The 18,197-nt window shown below is 40.6% G+C and overlaps 1 protein-coding gene across 10 annotated transcripts in view; it reads right to left on the bottom strand.

Moving 5' to 3' along the window:
- The window catches only part of mef2aa (myocyte enhancer factor 2aa), a 69,702-nt gene extending 59,208 nt beyond the window's left edge, over window positions 1-10,494 (bottom strand). For 9 of the 10 annotated variants that reach the window (XM_078789874.1, XM_058074712.2, XM_058074718.2 and 6 more), the window contains exon 1: window positions 6,524-6,697. The gene's annotated coding sequence lies outside the window, so the exon portion shown is untranslated. Of the gene's footprint in view, window positions 1-6,523; window positions 6,698-10,114 lie in introns of those variants that run through there. The other variant, XM_058074713.2, reaches the window with a different exon arrangement.
- Between the last annotated feature and the right edge of the window lie 7,703 nt (window positions 10,495-18,197).

The raw sequence follows: 18,197 nt of genomic DNA, 5'->3' as shown, positions 1-18,197 counted from the left end.
TTTTGTACTCTTATTCATGACAGGAACAGATTACATTTGTCCCGCGAGGTGGTCCACGCGCAATGTGGCCTCTGATGAGCAGTCTGGTGGGCTTTTCACATTTAAAGGCAATGAGAGGCATTCATTTGGTTGGTTAAGATTACACTTGGCTGTGTTAAACCCTCTCCACCTTCTCTTCTCCCTCTTTGCCACTTGTGCCAGTGGCGCCAGACTGTGCCAGATTGCACCATTCACAAAAATTGCAAAGTGCCCTGGCCACACCCGCTTGGCATGGCCTAGGCAGGGGGCCTGCACCTGGTATACAAAATAGAGCCCTAAATATGTGTTCTCTCAATAAGCTTCATGATGTAGTCACCTGTAATGGTTTCCTTTTCAGGGTTACTTAGTGTAAATTCTCGCCTTATTAATGACTTTGTATTGTGTGTGTCCCTCCTTCTGGCCTGTACTGTATATGAGGAATGCGGTTCGGATTAGTCATTTTACATATTACTCCAGACTATTACAGTATGCATAAATTTAACGACAAATGACGCTGTAATACAAAATGTCAATGGAATTTATATATTCTAAAATGCATAAATAATAAAAACAAATTGACACCACCTTTGACAGCAAGTGAATAAAAGAAAAGCAGTTAAGGTAGTTGGCATAACATGAGCAAGTCCCACTAATGGACTTCAGAGTGACATACACTGTTTTGTAAAAATAAGTTAACCACTGTTGCATAATAAAACAATTAGGTTTAACTTTCTTGACCAATGACAAAAATGTAACATGTCGCTGATGTACCTCACTCCTCTCTCTGTTTAACATACACAATTGTCACACAAGTGTAAAAAGAAGTTAACCACTCAACCATACCCATGTATATTCTTCTTAGCTTCTCATGTTCTTCTCTTAACATCCCTTGTTGAAAATAAGCTTGGCCAAAAAAAAGTCACAAAAGCCAATGAAAAGCAGTTTACGCAAGTGCATCCTTTGATGTTCACTGAAATGAAAAACTTTTGAGGTCTCCAGCTATAGGCTCACGTCCCTCAGTATGTTATGCAAATTTAGTGTCACAACTTTCAAATGGTCCAATTAAGAAAAAAATCACTTCAGAAGAAGTATCAATAACCATTACCCCCAGAAAATCACTGCTGCTCTCCATATTCTGTAGGTGTTTTTAGCAAATACAGTAAACAATATGATGGCCATTGATATTCTGTTGCTATAGAAGGAATCCTCTGTATTTATTGACTTCCTGATTCTCTTGTCTTGTTTTTTTTTTTTTTTAGGTCCTTCTTGGAATCCAACATCCTAACAGAGGGAGAGTGGTAGGAGCAGGCCTTTTCACTCAGTGATTCAGAGATACGGTGTAAACGCCAGGTTTCTCTTTCTGACGAGCGGCGTTAATTGCAGATCCGACTCGCCCACACGCTCCACATTTGTTGGTGGAAGGAGAAGCTGAGACACAGAGATTAAAGTGGGATGGAGAGTGCGGTAAAAGATGGTGCAGCTGCCCATTCCTCACATACTGTACAGTATCTCCCTCTCCCACTCACAACTTGTGCTAAGACGTTGACATACACTAAAGGATACCACCAGAGTCAGGTGGGACATACAGTACAAACAAAAACTGTACTATTCTATGCTTCACTTTAAATTATACAATCAGGGATATCAAATTCATACAGTGCATCCGGAAAGTATTCACAGCGCTTCACTTTTTCTACATTTTGTCATGTTACAGCCTCATTCCAAACTGTATTAAATTAATCTCTTACCTCAAAATTCTACACAAAATACTCCATTATGACAATGGGAAAAAAGTTTTTTTTTGACATGTTTTGAATTTATTAAAAATAGAAAACAAAAAAAAATACATTTACATAAGTATTCACAGCCTTTGCCATGAAGCTCAAAATTGAGCTCAGGTGCATCTTTTTTCCACTGATCATCCTTGAGATCTTTCTACAGCTTAATTGGAGTCCACCTGCAGTAAATTCAGTTGATTGGACATGATTTGGAAATATAATAACTGTCTATATAAGGTCCCACAGTTGACTGTGCATGTCAGAGCACAAACACCAAGCATGAAGTCAAAAGAACTGTCTGTAGACCTGCGAGACAGGATTGTCTTGAGGCACAAATCTGGGGAAGGATACAGAAAAAATTCTGCTGCTTTGAAGGTCCCAATGAGCACAGTGGCCTCCATTATTCGTAAATGGAAGACGTTTGGAACCACCAGGACTCTTCCTAGAGCTGGCCGGCCTTCTAAACTGAGCGATCGGGGAAGAAGGGCCTTAGTCAGGGAGGTGACCAAGGCCCCGATGGTCACTCTGTCAGAGCTCCAGCGTTCCTCTGTGGAGAGAGGAGAGCCTTCCAGAAGGACAACCATCTCTGCAGCAATCCACCAATCAGGCCTGTATGGTAGAGTGGCCAGACGAAAGCCACTCCTTAGTAAAAGGAACATGGCAGCCCGTCTGGAATTTGCCAAAAAGCACCTGAATGACTCTGACCATGAGAAACAAAATTCTCTGGTCTGATGAGACAAAGATTGAACTCTTTGGTGTGAATGCCAGGTGCCATGTTTGGAGGAAACCAGGCACTGCTCATCACCAGGCCAATACCATCCCTACAGTGAAGCATGGTGGTGGCAGCATCATGCTGTGGGGATGTTTTTCAGCAGCAGGAACTGGCAGACTAGTCAGGATAGAAGGAAAAATGAATGCAGCAATATATAGAGATATCCTGGATGAAAACCTGCTCCAGAGCGCTCTTGACCTCAGTAGACTGGTCATGTACCTTGACCATATAGACAGTAGACATTAGCACACAGCCAAGATCTCAAAAGATTGGCTTCAGAACCACTCCGTGAATCCTGGAGTGGCCCAGCCAGAGTCCAGACTTGAATCCGATCGAACATCTCTGGAGAGATCTGAAAATGGCTGTGCACAGACGTCTCCTATCCAACCTGATGGAGCTTGAGACTTATTGCAAAGAAGAATGGGCACGTGATGAGGATCATGTACAACATTACTGCCAGGAGCGCACAAGCTAATGACTGCAGATTGGAAAGTTGCTTCACTGCTTTGCTATCACAACCAGCAAATATCACATCCTTTGCGAATACATCTTTGAGGGCCAACTTTTTTTTTTTTTTTACAGTTTTCAGTCGCTTCAACTTTTTTTTTTTACTTCAGAAATGAGGAGCAGCCTCAACGACGAGTGTGAAGAGATATTGAATGTGTGAATATTAGATGAATATACAAATTGCACTGATATTACACTTTGTTCTCTCTGTGCATGTGTGGGTTTTCTCCGGGTACTCCGGTTTCCCCCCACATTCCAAAAACATGCTAGGTTAATTGGTGACTCCAAATTGTCCATAGGTATGAATATGAGTGTGAATGGTTGTTTATATGTGCCCTGTGATTGGCTGGTGACCAGTCCAGGGTGTACCCCACCTCTCGCCCGAAGACAGCTGGGATAGGCTCCAGCACCCCCGTGACCCTCGTGAGGATAAGCAGTAGAAAATGAATGAATGTTACCAACAGTGGTTAACTTATTTTTATCTGTATTTGCCATGTTAAAATGTTCACTGAAAAATTGCCTGTAATGATGGCGACACCAAATTCACCAGACAGAATGACAGCCAATTAAATGCTCATTTATTCACCTTAAAATTGTATTGATTCTGATAGTTATAGTCATACTGAAAACTAGCATTACTTCCTGAGACCACAGCTTTAAATCCAAGTAATAGCCATTAAATTTGCTGACTTTAAGGAAATTAGTAATAAGCCCAAGACTGCGTTTTACTGAAAACTATGTACTTACAGTTGGCTGCTCCTCCCATGTAGCATGACTAAACAACAACAAGAACAACTAGAACACTGCAGGGGAACCTAACCACAAACTGTGGCAACAACACGTGTATGAAATAGGAAAAAAAAAAACAGGTGCTGCCATGGAGACTACCCATGTTAAAAGAAAGTTAACATTTAGTATTAGGTCTGAAGCAGTCAACATTGACAGTTTTTTTTCTTTGGCTTTTGGTGGCATTTACTCTACAAGGACAAACCACCAACTGTTGTGTCAACTTGCCTGTAAAGAAAAAGCAGATGCTGCCATGGTTAGCTTCTTTTTACACTTGTTTGACAGCTGGCTTTTTTCTTTGGCTTGTGGCATTTTATTCCAAAAGAGTGGACCAGTCTTAAGGTGTAAGAAGAGAATACAGTGAAGAAAATAAGTATTTGAACACCCTGCTATTTTGCTATTTCTCCCACTTAGAAATCATGGAGGGGTCTGAAATTTTCATCGTAGGTGCATGTCCACTGTGAGAGAGATAAACTAAAAAGAAAAATCCAGAAATCACAATGCATGATTTTTTAACAATTTATTTGTGTGATACAGCTGCTAATAAGTATTTGAACACCTGAGAAAATGAATGTTAATATTTGGTACAGTAGCCTTTGTTTGCTATTACAGAGGTCAAACGTTTCCTGTAGTTTTTCACCAGGTTTGCACACACTGCAGGAGGGATCTTGGCCCACTCCTCCACACAGATCTTCTCTAGATCAGTCAGGTTTCTGGGCTGTCGCTGAGAAACACGGAGTTTGAGCTCCCTCCAAAGATTTTCGATTGGGTTCAGGTCTGGAGACTGGCTGGGCCATGCTAGAACCTTGATAAGCTTCTTACGGAGCCACTCCTTGGTTTTCCTGGCTGTGTGCTTCGGGTCGTTGTCGTGTTGGAAGACCCAGCCACGACCCATCTTCAATGCTCTGACAGAGGGAAGGAGGTTGTTCCCCAAAATCTCACAATACACGGCCCCAGTCATCCTCTCTTTAATGCAGTGCACTCGTCCTGTCCCATGTGCAGAAAAACACCCCCAAAGCATGATGCTACCACCCCCATGCTTCACAGTAGGGATGGTGTTCTTCGGATTGTACTCTTCATTCTTCTTCCTCCAAACACGCTTATTGGAATTATGACCAAAAAGTTCTATTTTGGTCTCATCTGACCATAAAACTTTCTCCCATGACTCCTCTGTATCATCCAAATGGTCATATGCAAACTTAAGACGGGCCTTGACATGTGCTGGTTTAAGCAGGGGAACCTTTCGTGCCATGCATGATTTCACATCATGACGTCTTAGTGTATTACCTACAGTAACCTTGGAAACGGTGGTCCCAGCTCTTTTCAGGTCATTGACCAAGTCCTGTCGTGTAGTTCTGGGCTGATTCCTCACCTTTCTTAGAATCATTGAGACCCCACGAGGTGATATCTTGCATGGGGCTCCACTCCGATTGAGATTGACCGTCATGTTTAGCTTCTTCCATTTTCTAATGATAGCTCCAACAGTGGACCTTTTTTCACCAAGCTGCTTGGTAATTGCTCCGTAGCCCTTTCCAGCCTTGTGGAGGTGTACAATTTTGTCTCTGGTGTCTTTGGACAGCTCTTTGGTCTTCGCCATGTTACAAGTTAAAGTCTTACTGATTGTATGGGGTGGACAGGTGTCTTTATGCAGCTAACAACCTCAAACAGGTGCATCTGATTCAGGATGATACATGGAGTGCAGGTGGACTTCTAATGGGCAGACTAACAGGTCTTTCAGGGTCAGAATTCTAGATGATACACAGGTGTTCAAATACTTATTTGCAGCTGTATCACACAAATAAATTGTTAAAAAATCATGCATTGTGATTTCTGGATTTTTCTTTTTAGTTTATCTCTCTCACAGTGGACATGCACCTACGATGAAAATTTCAGACCCCTCCATGATTTCTAAGTGGGAGAAATAGCAAAATAGCAGGGTGTTCAAATACTTATTTTCTTCACTGTATATAACATTTAAGGACACTTCTTGTTGAGTTAACTATGCTTCTAATGCAGTTAATGCCCTTTACACTTGTTTGACAATTGCTTTTTCTTTAGCTTGTGGTTTGTTTTGTAAGAACCAAAGAATGTTGAATGAAAGACTATACATAAATTAATGTAGTGTTTTGTTTTGTTTTGTTTTTAATTTAAACGTTACGTAAAGTGGTGAACAAAAAAGCAAGTCCCAGTGACAGACAAGCCACCAACTGAGATGTCAACTTGTGCTTAATTCTGATCTTAAACTAAGTTAATGATGATTAATCACCACTCAGTTGTCAATTAGTAGAGTAAGAGCAACAATGTGAAAACATCGTCAAATCCCAGCAGCTTTCACATATTAAACAGTAAAAGGTGAGTGTCTCTCTCTCCCGTAAAAAATAGCTTTTGGATCAAATGCGTAAAAGTTTCCCCACAATTACCCGTGCGTTTAGTTGCATCCTTGACTATAAACACTATATATTGTTACACAGCAAATTTGTTACACAATCTGCGTCGATGCGAAAAAGTGGAGACCCCGAGAAAGATCGGAGCCCCGGTGTACTTTTTTAATGCCTCCCAATCTGACAAATCCACTGTACGCCTCCCTCTGGCGCTTTTCTGACGTTACTCCCATGTCGCTCCGGCTGCCTCAACAACAACGTTTCTATTTGCGCTCACTCACCTTTAGTCCCGGGCCAGTCTGTTACTGCTGCGCGTGGACACTCTATATTAGTGCTCTCCGCTGGATAAACGTAATTTCACTTCACATTTACACGCGGGTTGCTATTTTAGGTGGGAGGGGGGGAAGCTGACAAACTCAGAAAAAGCCAGTCTCCCTCTTGACAGCAAGACTCCTCCCACTCATGTGACGTCACCGCCCCCGCTCTCTCTCGCTCTCTCCCTCTCTCTCTCACACACACACACAACAGAAATGAATAATTATAATAACAATAATGAAAGTGTTTATGTCAGAAGGTTGGCACACATTTAACATTGAGCATCTCCTAACATTGATTAAAATGTGGTGGTGATGCAGGAGCGGTTCTCTTTAGAATAAACAAAATGAAAGCAATGCTAAACTTTGCAGAAAAAGTGAAAATAATATATATAAAATACTCCAACCTCAAGCCTGACTTTTGCTTTTACTTTCCCAAATGACTACTTCCCTTCCATTGACGTCACATCTCTAAGACAACAGCAAACAGTTTGAGTGTCAACCAGTCACAGCACGCAGCGTCTGCATAGCAGCCAATCAGAACGGGAGGGCGGGATGTGTTTCTCTCAGACAGGAACATGTGACGCGTTTGTATGAGGCACGATTTGAGGAGGAGGAGGAGGTGTGGCGCCGGCCTGCCTACTTGCCATGACAGCATGTTTGTACCTTCCTGGCTTTTGGGGGGGAGCAGGTGTGTTACATGAAACAGCTGTGATCAAGCTTAGATATGAGCACACACCTCAGACATTACATGGTGTGGAGTGCATCTGTGCATCTAGTACAACGAAGATGCACTTTAACATGTCTTTCAGCGCAGGGACGATTGTGTGTATGATTTCACTTTAAGGGCACATCATCACATCAAACAAAATTAATGGAAAATTGCATATTGTTATTTACTATAGACTGTTGACCATGTCATAAGAAATGCTACAATGATAAAATCTACAATAATAAACATTCACCTTTTGATATGCATTGATAGTACATCGTACATCAATTATTTTTATATTGTCATTATCTTGTTGCTCCAAATTTGTTCCAAAACATCAGACACTGAAGTTATATCTACCTAGAGGGAAAGGCATGTAATTTTATACATGACTGACACAGGATTCAGTCCCATACGTCATAGGGGTATTTTAGCAAGAAGCAGTATAGAGACCATCATTAAAGGGGAACTGTACTTTCTTTTTTATTTTGGCCATCATTCATTCATTCCTTTCCCTTTTCTGTGCATTATAGCACGGGAAAATGACTTTGCTAACAATGGACGTCGTAGGAAATATCTATTTTGATGCTAAGCCCTCACAAAAAAACAGCAACAGTGTTCCATTTACAGAATAATTTATCAAATAATTTCAATAGCGATATTGTTATTGTGGCAGCTAACACGAAAAACTGTAAGTATCTAGCAGACTAACATGACACCTCGCTAGACGTTTGTGTCAGCATCACTCACAGGATACGGAGCTCTGAATTTCGCTACAAAGACTCAACAAGATGCTCATCAGTGGTTTTACCTGAGGACTGGAGAACACAGCCACCCTAAATCGATGTGAAATCAATGCGAGAGGAAAGTATCAGTAATGTTTTAAATCATTAAAATACAGCAAGATACTGTAAGTATTACATGATATCAAACGTACTTGTTCTTGCATAATCACAGCATGTATATCACACAATAAATGCTTTTTGAGTGCTTCATCGTTGAAATACATGTGTCCCAATGACGTGCTTTGTTAGCCAATTCATATTAACTAGTTTTCTGGCATTACAATGCACAGAAAAGGGAAATAAATATGTGTTCAGTTTGTGAATTTAATTGAATTTGTGAACGTTAATTGAATTTATGAATTGATTGTGAATGATGGTCAAAATAAATAAAAAGTGCAGTTCCCCTTTAAATTTGGGAATGTACTGTCAGGATAAATATGCAAACAAAATCCCTTTACATTGTTATCTTGTCCATAAGGACCATATCAAGTCTTCCTTTGGCTTTATAGACTTCACAGGGATCACATCCAAAAATCCAGAGATGAAGTTTGTATGCGGTATAGAAATGGCCATAAATTAGGTCTTAAAAGGCCTGTTTCACATATGGACTTAGGGGCAGCAGTGGGTCAGTATCATATAACATTGGAGAAGAGTCACGGTGAAAATGAGCAGTGTAGAACCATTTTGGACTAACTGTCCGTAAGCGCATTGTTCTGCTCTTGGCTTATGGCCATGCACCCGTCCAGGTTAAATGAGAGTGTGCTTTATGGCCAGAACTGGGTGAGGCAGACTGGCTCTTCCTGCAGTTTTTCTTCATCCTTTTTTGCTTTGCTGTGCAAACTCAGGCTGCGCAAGGACAATATTATGGCAAGCAAGAAATTCCATGTGTCAGGTATTAAATGAGCAGTACATACACAGTATTACATTCCATATGTCAATTAAAAGGTTCCAAAAACTACACTCGGTTTGCCATGTGTTTCACTTGTGTCTTATCAACTTATAAATCTAAATCATATTTCTGTACAAACTGCACCAAGGCTTACCAAAAGCGAGCAGCATTCTTATTGTATCTTAAAGCATTATTGCATTCTACATTTTAATTCCTTGTAAATATCCAGAACTAAGTCAGAGTGATAAACCCATTTCCACTCTGCAGTTTAGTCCACTTTTCCATTGTACACGTTTTTTTTTTCCCCATGAAAGTGAATGGTACTGATCTATACCTTAACACGTATTGCAACCTTTCCATTGAGGTACCAACCAGAGTGGCATTCTTTCTAAACGGTGAAACTTGACGCACTGAAGTTCACAAGTCGGTTGATCGATTTCAAATTCAAGAGAACGTGATCATATCTATTCATTTATATCTGTACTCTACAGACTAAACGTGGAACCGAAACCAGGAAAATGCAACAAAATGGAGAGCATAGGCTTACTCAAGAGTCCAATTGCATGTTGAGTACTATAAAATTTGTGGGTAGATCTGCATTAAAATGAAAGGCTCTCACACCCCCATGACAGTTCCCCGCATCCCCCCAGGGATCCCGCCCCACTATTTGAGAAGCACTGCATTATCCACATAGCTGACACAGCCTTTGCTATCTGGCCAATATACAGTCCTCCCTTGTTACATTGTGGTTCAAACATTGTTCCCTGTCCGATATTACATTGATAAACACTTCTCTCCTTCCGTGTGGAAGTGGCAAGTTTATTTATTTCTTACTCCACAACAGTATAGGTCTGTATAGACGTCTCTACTGTAAGGACACCAATTTTATTCAAGAGGAGATTAAGGGCAACAAGGAAAGGTGCCACTGCATCAAAGTGGAGAAACCAAAGCAGATCCACTGCAACAAAGTTTTGTATTTTGTTATGATTAACAGTTGAAAGCCTGAATTGCTTTGCCAATGACAAAGCACAACTGTGAGCACAACCGTGCCAAGCCAAGTTGGTATCATGCAATGAAAAATGGGCAATGGAACATAGAATAACCGCTTTTTAGTAAACAGGTACATCTGAATGATCACACAATAAATCTTCTCAAACATTGATAAACTTTACCCTTGCTTGGCATCCAATCCTGTGTTATGGAGTCGTTTCAAGTTTTTCTGACACCTGTGATCTTGCTTGTTGCCACACAAATTCCTTCACAGAACCTGCTGTTCCAGTCTCCACTTGACTGTCTTTTATTCCCTTGCATCTATTAAACTTCTTCCTGTTCGTTTCCCTCGTCCCATCGATTTAGTTCAAAGCCAGACCAGCTGGCTTTGAACGCTGAACCCTGCAAGCCCAAAGAGGCCCAAACTCTCACCCTGTTCCTCTTGTATGTGTCTGCACAGAGCCATTGCTTGAACCCCTCCTAGATGTAGACTTTCCGGGTATGCGATGGCATGTGGTTCTGTGGACCAGTCACAACTGTCAATCATGATTCCAGCAGTACCTCTTGTACTCACGGTGGATTAAAAAAATAGTAATCTGTGGTTGTCTGTTTTGAATTACAAATTTCATTAAAGTGTTCATTAATGTAACTAGAGAAATGCTAATTCTTGACATAACTTATATTTACAGAGTAGTCAAAACTGTATGTACAATATGGCTTAGTAATTGCAATGCAACAATTTGCATGGAGCTTGCCAAATGACGCTTCATTCCAGCAGTGCCTTGATGTGTGACAGCTGGCATTTTCAACATTGCGCCACACCACAAATAGACCCAGACACTTTCCCTCCAATTAAAAAAAGAGCCCCAAAACACATGTCTCATGCGGAGAGCTTTATTAGGCTTTGTAAGCCAAGTGTGGTCTGCTGTACAAGTGCAAGGAAAAAAGTAGACTTCTTTTGCTTTGTAAATGAAAAAAAAAAAAAATCAATGCGTCACAAAGTTTCTTCTGAAAAAGCATGCTTTTAGGTAACACTTAATTATCTTGGTCTTTCTGAGAAAGCCCTCCGGGCCCCTGTGGCAACCTTGCTCATTGTCAGTGCTGTGTTTACCTTCCATTACATATAGTATGCCTGCAATTAACCACTAATTGGCTTTAATCAAATACTTGTGCATGTTGTTACAAGTTAAGCTAAATTTACTGGTAATTACTTCGAAGGGTCTTACTGATTCACTGTTATTTCATGAAGCATTCCAAGAAAGCTGATCGAATTAAAAATCTTCTCTGCCTCACTGTCTATGCCTCTCCTGTCGTTCCCCATGATAATGGAAATTAACAAAGGCCTGAGAGCTCTGAATAACACACAACTGCTAATTTGAAGGAATGACAATCAATACTCTGACACCAAGGGATGGCCATTTCACAAATTGTATTAGTTCCTGTTCCAGAAATATGAATAAGTCAATATACTGTAAACTCTAGCCCATTTTCACACTGCCGCCATTTTCCCCAGTCACTATCCTTTTTAAGTAGCACTAACATGGAATGGGGTGTGATGAAGTTACACCTGTGTGTAAGGTTAACCTGCAACCCAACGAGGCTGTAAAGTTTAACACACAGGACTTACCTTGTACCTTGTTGTGTTGAAGGTAGAGGTGGATACACCGGATCTACCCTTTTAGATTAACAGTGCCAACTTAGAGAGGATCTTTGCCTCCTTGGAGGCGAAACTTGGTAATTTAGAGGAGCAGCTCCACACTGTGGAAAGATATCACTTTCCTATGCTAGTTAGCCACCACTGATGACGCCTTGCAGGGTCATCAGGGTTAGGTACCGCTAGCATACACACAGCAAAACAGCAGCGCCTAGCGAGAAGCAATGCAAGGTAACATGCAGTAATAGAAATTAAGAGGGAAAACAATGCTTGCAAAGCCAAGTGGTAGCAACATAAAAGGCAACAAAATGAACTTGCACACCTTATCACATCGAAATGTAAGTTTAGTCGGTAAATGCAAACAAAACAACCCAAGTGTGTGTGTTGACAGAAAGTCATTGCAAAAGAAAATCACAGCTCTATATTTGGCTATTTCAAGAAATGCTGCAAACCTCTAACAGAGCATGAATTGCCTGTGAAAAAATGTTACTATAATTAGCAACTTTTGGAGTTGTGGTCTCCTATAGAGCAGCTACACAAAATAACCCACACAGAAAACGTTTTAATTTTGCGGTCAGTTTTAATTTATTCCACCCACGGCACGCCTCCGGGCATGCCCACTCCGCTGTGATTGTTCGAACACCACAAGTGCTTGCTAACTATGAACCATATGAAGGAAGTCTGCCACTCTGACATCACAAAGGCACGGTTTTACCACGCCTTTTCAAACTGGGCTCCCTTTCAAATGTGCAAACCTCATTATCTGAAACTTTGGCATCATTTAACATGAGAATACAACATTCTATCTACATTTATGAGTCAGAAAAGTGAACAAAAGCATAATAGGTCATAAAGCATAAAAGTATGTTTGTACAGTCATATTTTCTCAGGTTTGGGACAACCTGTGCTTTGTCTGCATAGATGTAGCCCTTAACTTCGCTTCATATTGTTCTTAGAGCACAAACTACTTCAGACTTAATAGTCAATAGCGCCTCTGCCGTTTATAGCCAAGTAGTGCACTCTATTAAGTCATCTATACTGGCAACAGCAGACAGAGGTATTGGGACACAGAAGAAATATGGAACTGGTGCAGCTATAAACAGCTTCCATCCTACTTGATAGACCTTCTACAAAATTTTGGAATGGAATTTTCTTTCTATTTCTCTTAGTTTGTCCAAAATGTCTTTGTATGATTATTTAAAATTCAGGTATATATATATAACAGACTGGTTTGACTTGCAACAACTTTGATACAGTAGGTTTTGCATAGCTTCTCCCGATGAACTGATGATCTCTCCAGATACACAAGCCTCTCGTGTTCCTTAATATATTCATCCGTGGTCATCACACTGTTCTAATGCTTATCAACTTGCCAAGCTCGAGTAGTCCAAACACACCCATCCTTTCTCGTTTACTAGACAAGGTCTTATTTTCCAGCAGATGTACAAAGATCTAGATAATAAGACACCCTCTTTAATTATCTGCAGTATTCACACGAGGCTGTAGCTCCATTTATAAAAATGTAGTCTCCATTGTACTGAGCTCATTAAAAATTGAACAAGGTCAGGAATGAAACTGCTCTTACCATTATTCATTTTATCCCTAATTCCAACGAGTATTTAATTAATCACCTGGAATGAGTGAAATAATTCACATTGTCATGAGTTGCTCATAGCATTTTTACATACGTCTAACTGACAGGAACAAGATCCCAAGCTCTAAATGCCTGAAACAAAACTTAAGGATTCCTTTTCCGGTAATCAAATGCTGCTATTGCCGAATTTCTCTATATATCTGACAAAATGATTGCATCAGGGGCCATCCGAATATGTGACAACAGGCAGCATACGCCACCACTGTTAATCTCCATTATTTACAGCATTAAAAACAACAAGAGGACAAGCACGATTAGGGGAATATGCCCAGAAGAAAGATGTGGGAGGGCCTAATTTCTTCCTTTTAAGCTCATCTCCATGATATTTAGTTCATTTTCCACATCAAGTTAATACACTGTAATGTACTTTGTCAGACTGTTTGGCAACAAAGCAGAGTACAATCACAATACATTAAGAGTGTTCCACACTCCAAATGATGCCTTTTTTTGTCATGGTCATTAGTGTTGTGCAATGCCACTGACTTCCGTTCTGATCCAATCAGTAAAAAAACACTTTATATTCCATATATTCTACAATTCCACTAGGACAGTACATAAATGTAAACAGTTTTGTGGTGATGGATGTCATAGTTTTCTTTTAAAAATAATGTCAGTCTTTCATTCTTACTTTTCACCGCCAAAAAATTGAAATGAACTGAACTTCTGAACTAGTTCACAATTGAAATGGTGAACTATGAACGTGAAGTATTCATATTTATACTGTGTAAACTGAACTTTGAGGTAGTTCATGAACTTGCACAACACTGGTAAGTATATAAAAACAAGTTAGCAAGTAAACAGTTATCTACTTAGTGGCCAACTTTAGCAGTTACCCAACTACCACATCAATGCTAGCACATCAAGGTGAGACAGAAAAAAAGCCCTAAACTAAATGAGTTATGTTGGAAAGTCGTATTTTAAGTGTCTACATTGTCACTGAAGTGTAAAAGCAAGTTAACCCCCGTTATACATATACAATACCAAAAAAAAAAAAACAACCACAAAACATTGTGTAAGAAATGTCAGTGCACCCACTTCAAGGAACATCCAATGTTTTTTTCTTCTCTGTCGCTCAATCTTCACTTTTTCATCCCTGTGGGCTATTATTTTGCAGGAAGTTTGCAGTGTCGATGTTTCATGTTATGTCATGCATGCAATTACTGCAGTGACTTTAGGGAGGTATTTTTACATAGAAAATGAAAGTTAAAAACTGCAATTGTGGGTAAGCATATTGACTTGCAGCAAACGTTTGGTGCCGCTACCCCGACTACAATTCACAAGAGATCATTCACTATTCATGTTTTACAAATGTGCTTAGGAAAAATCCCTAAGTCTTTTTTGGCAAGTCAGCAAAGTCGCACAAGCATGTCATCCACGGTGAAAAAAAAAGGTTTTGAGAAAAACAGGGCTTTGTCTCCTCCCAATTCAGCTGTCGTCAGATTTCTTTGTTGCAGACTTTGTCTCTACAGCATCCTAGTGGTTTCTTCAAAGGTAAATACTGGCCTGACTGTCAGCCAATCGCAGTTTTCCCTAACAACAGGTAATAAATTTGCATGTCAGGCCTGCGTGTCAGAGATTAAACACGCTTTGTTTAGGATGATTTATAGTGGCGATGCTGGGTGTATTTGGCTGTGAGGAGCTCAGGGTTTGATGGTTGGTTGGTGTGGGGCTGGTAGCAGGTGGGTTTGGCGAGTGTCAGATTTGTCTTACAGGAAGACTGATCTGTAGCTGCTCCGGGGGTGTCCGGTGCGCCGCACACCTACATCATCAATCATGACTGCGTTTTGGCCTTCCTCCCCTGCGATCACAAGAAAAGCTTTACAAACAACTGAGGATCATGATCATGCACCATCTGAGACTAGATGGTTGAAGTTCTACAATTCAAAATATCTTGGTTGTCCTGGTTATGTGATGTAACAAAATTTTGTACACAATATGAACAGCACGTTTGACTTAGTGACAAACTGACCATTTGTCTAATGGTGTGTCCTATTTCTTTCAGGGGAAAAAAAAAAAAAAAAAAGAGTGGAAAAAATAAGTAGAAATGGTTTTTTTGAGTCAACACACAAAACACTATAATATAATACAACTAATAATCCTCTTAGATGGGCATTTATTCATATATATATATATATATATTTTCTCATCAATGTGATCCTCTGCTCACTGAATCAATCACATTTTATGCGGAAATGTACATTTTCCTCCCACAGAAATATGGCATCATTGCTACAGTACCCTCAACATCTCATAAACAGTTCATTTTGGAATAAAATAACCCTAGGTGGTCAGGAAAGGGGAATAACGATGTGTCAAAAATCAAGCCCAGATCCACAAAGCATGCTTTCAGTGTGCACAACCAGTTATGTCAAGTATATAATTGCATGCGCTGTTTCACATTTATTACATTCAGTTCAGTTTGTTTATCATTACATACTGGGAAAACAGTGCTAATGTGTGCCCAGGCAAATATTTGCAGCACTATATCAAACTCGGTCGACAAATTAGGGATATCAGAGAGGCCAAATAAGGCCGTGTATGAAATAACAAGAGTTGTTAGTCCATCCCCTGTTCCGTACACAGATTGCCCTATCACACGAGTGGCTGAAGTGTTTGCACACAGAGCTTTGCTGCCTGCGGGCTTAAATATACAGTATATATCTCACACTGTGCCTTATTAAGGACTTAAACAAAATCTGGCTTTCACTGCCTTCCCTTAGTCTCTACTCTTGAGACCAGCAGCCTTCAGGATCTCCATTTGAACTCAGGCCTGGCTAAACACCCATCTACCCCAAAACAGATTAAAGCAAATGTGTACATGTGCTCTATAGATAAAAGGAACAAAATGGAGATAGCGCTGTATAAATTGCAGCAGAATGTCTCTAAAGTGTTTCCTCTTAGAATATATGGGGAGAAATGCTAGAGTCTACTGGATGTCATGGTTTGGTTTTATTTGACTTCACCCTGCATATTTAGATGTACACTATGAAGTTATACCTCTTTATTACTTACAGTAATTAGACTAGTCAGGGTTTGATTTTCTGAACATTTCCAGTGCCTCTAACTTTATAGTCAAGTTAGGAAAAGGGCCTTTTCGGTTACAGCACAACATGGCCTCCCGGCTGCTTTCCACTTATGACACCAGAACCACAACAGCCAGAGCCAGACTGTTTGACATGGCAACCAGAATTGCGGCATATTCCCCATCGTGATCATTCTCAACCACAGGCCTTCAAATGAAATCCCAATTCACACCATTTGGCACAGAACTCAGGAGTATCAAATCATAACCCTGATTTCAATCTGGGTCTTTTGCTTGTACACTGACCACAACTCCAGAGTCAGACTCAAGCTAGATTGCATTCACTTCTTGTTGGAGTTCTCCATATATGTTGGAACATTTTGTTTACTTCTTTTTCTACAACATATCCTTAAACTAACCATAATGAGAGAGAAAAAATGACTATGTCATCATGGGACACTCTTAACACACGTTTATCTCTAATTAGTAGTGGATCAAGAGAGAATGTTCTGATGTATTGTGGGTGTAGCCTGCGTCTTTGCTCTCCAAAATAGAGGTATCATTTTATCATAGGATGCTGGGAATTTCCCTCCATTTCCTTTTACACTTGACCTCCTACCCTATATTGTGAGTATGACAAGGAGATCTGGGGGAGGCGGCGTCGTTTGTACAGCTTGACCAGGGTGACAGATCTGTTCAACATTGCCTCTGCTGCCGTGGCTGCAGCACAGTTCTATTGTTCTACGCTCTCCAACCGAGCTGCTAGGCAACTTCTTGCTAATGTGTGTGACTTGGGCATGAAGCATATATCCGATATATAGAGCATCTATGCAGCATGTATATCTACAGGCACAAAAACAAACTAGCTAAGAACTTTATAGGTTGTATTCATAACACTAGCAGTCATATTCATTGCAACAATATTTTTTTGTCTCCTTTCCTTTGCGGAAAAAATGGGGAAAAGGTGTGTGAAGAAGCACAGTGCAGAAAACAACTGTGTGCACTTCAAAGTGACACCCGACTAACCTGAGGATGCTGTTGAGTGTCGCAGAGGAATAGTCCTCTTTTTATGTTACACACACAGATGATTAAAGAGTTCAACACAGCAAGCTGGCTAATGACTCCGCTGGGTTTGAGGGGGAACTAGAGAGATGCGACAGAGCCTCTGGAGAATACTCACTGAAACAGGAATCTGTTTAATAAAATATACAAATGTATTTATCTTTCATAGCTGTGAAAGTACATGGGTATGTGCAGGTGGCAGCCAGAGAGGACAGCAAGAGTGGAGGTGAGAAAGAAGAATGGCGACAACAAGTTTGTCCTACAGCAACCCCCAAAATGTACATTTACTCAGCCTATCCTAGCTGTCATCCATTTTCTATGCTGCTTATCCTCATTAGGGTCACGGGTGTGTTGGAACCTGTCCCAGCTGTCTTCAGGCGGGATTCACCCTGGACTGGTCGCCAGCCAATCACAGGGCACATAGACAAACAACCATTCACACTCACATTCATACCTATGGATAATTTGGAGTCGCCAATTAACCTAGCATGTTTTTGGAATGTGGGAGGAAACCGGAGTACCCGGAGAAAACCCACGCATGCACGGGGAGAACATGCAAACTCCACACAGAGATGGCCGAGGGTGGAATTGAACTCAGGTCTCCTAGCTGTGAGGCCTGCGTGCAGCCTATCTGAAAACACTTTCACCAATATGAATTATTTTTCTCTTTTTTTGCTTATCCATGTAACCAGCAACCTATAACATTTAAAAAAAAAAAAAAAAAAAAACACCACAAGGGAGTCAATGCCTCACCATCCATGAACCTCACCGCATGTTACTGATTTCTTTAGTACCCATTTGCTACAACCACTAATGTTGGCTGGTGTTTTCCCCTACAGTCCAAAGTCAGATGTTCTCCCACCAGATAAATGG

Source organism: Doryrhamphus excisus, linkage group LG1, assembly GCF_037039965.1.
Source record: "Doryrhamphus excisus strain RoL-2023G ecotype Guam linkage group LG1, RoL_Dexc_Guam_v1.1, whole genome shotgun sequence".
Lineage (NCBI taxonomy): Eukaryota > Metazoa > Chordata > Actinopteri > Syngnathiformes > Syngnathidae > Doryrhamphus > Doryrhamphus excisus.
This window is presented reverse-complemented; position numbering and strand designations above follow the sequence as displayed.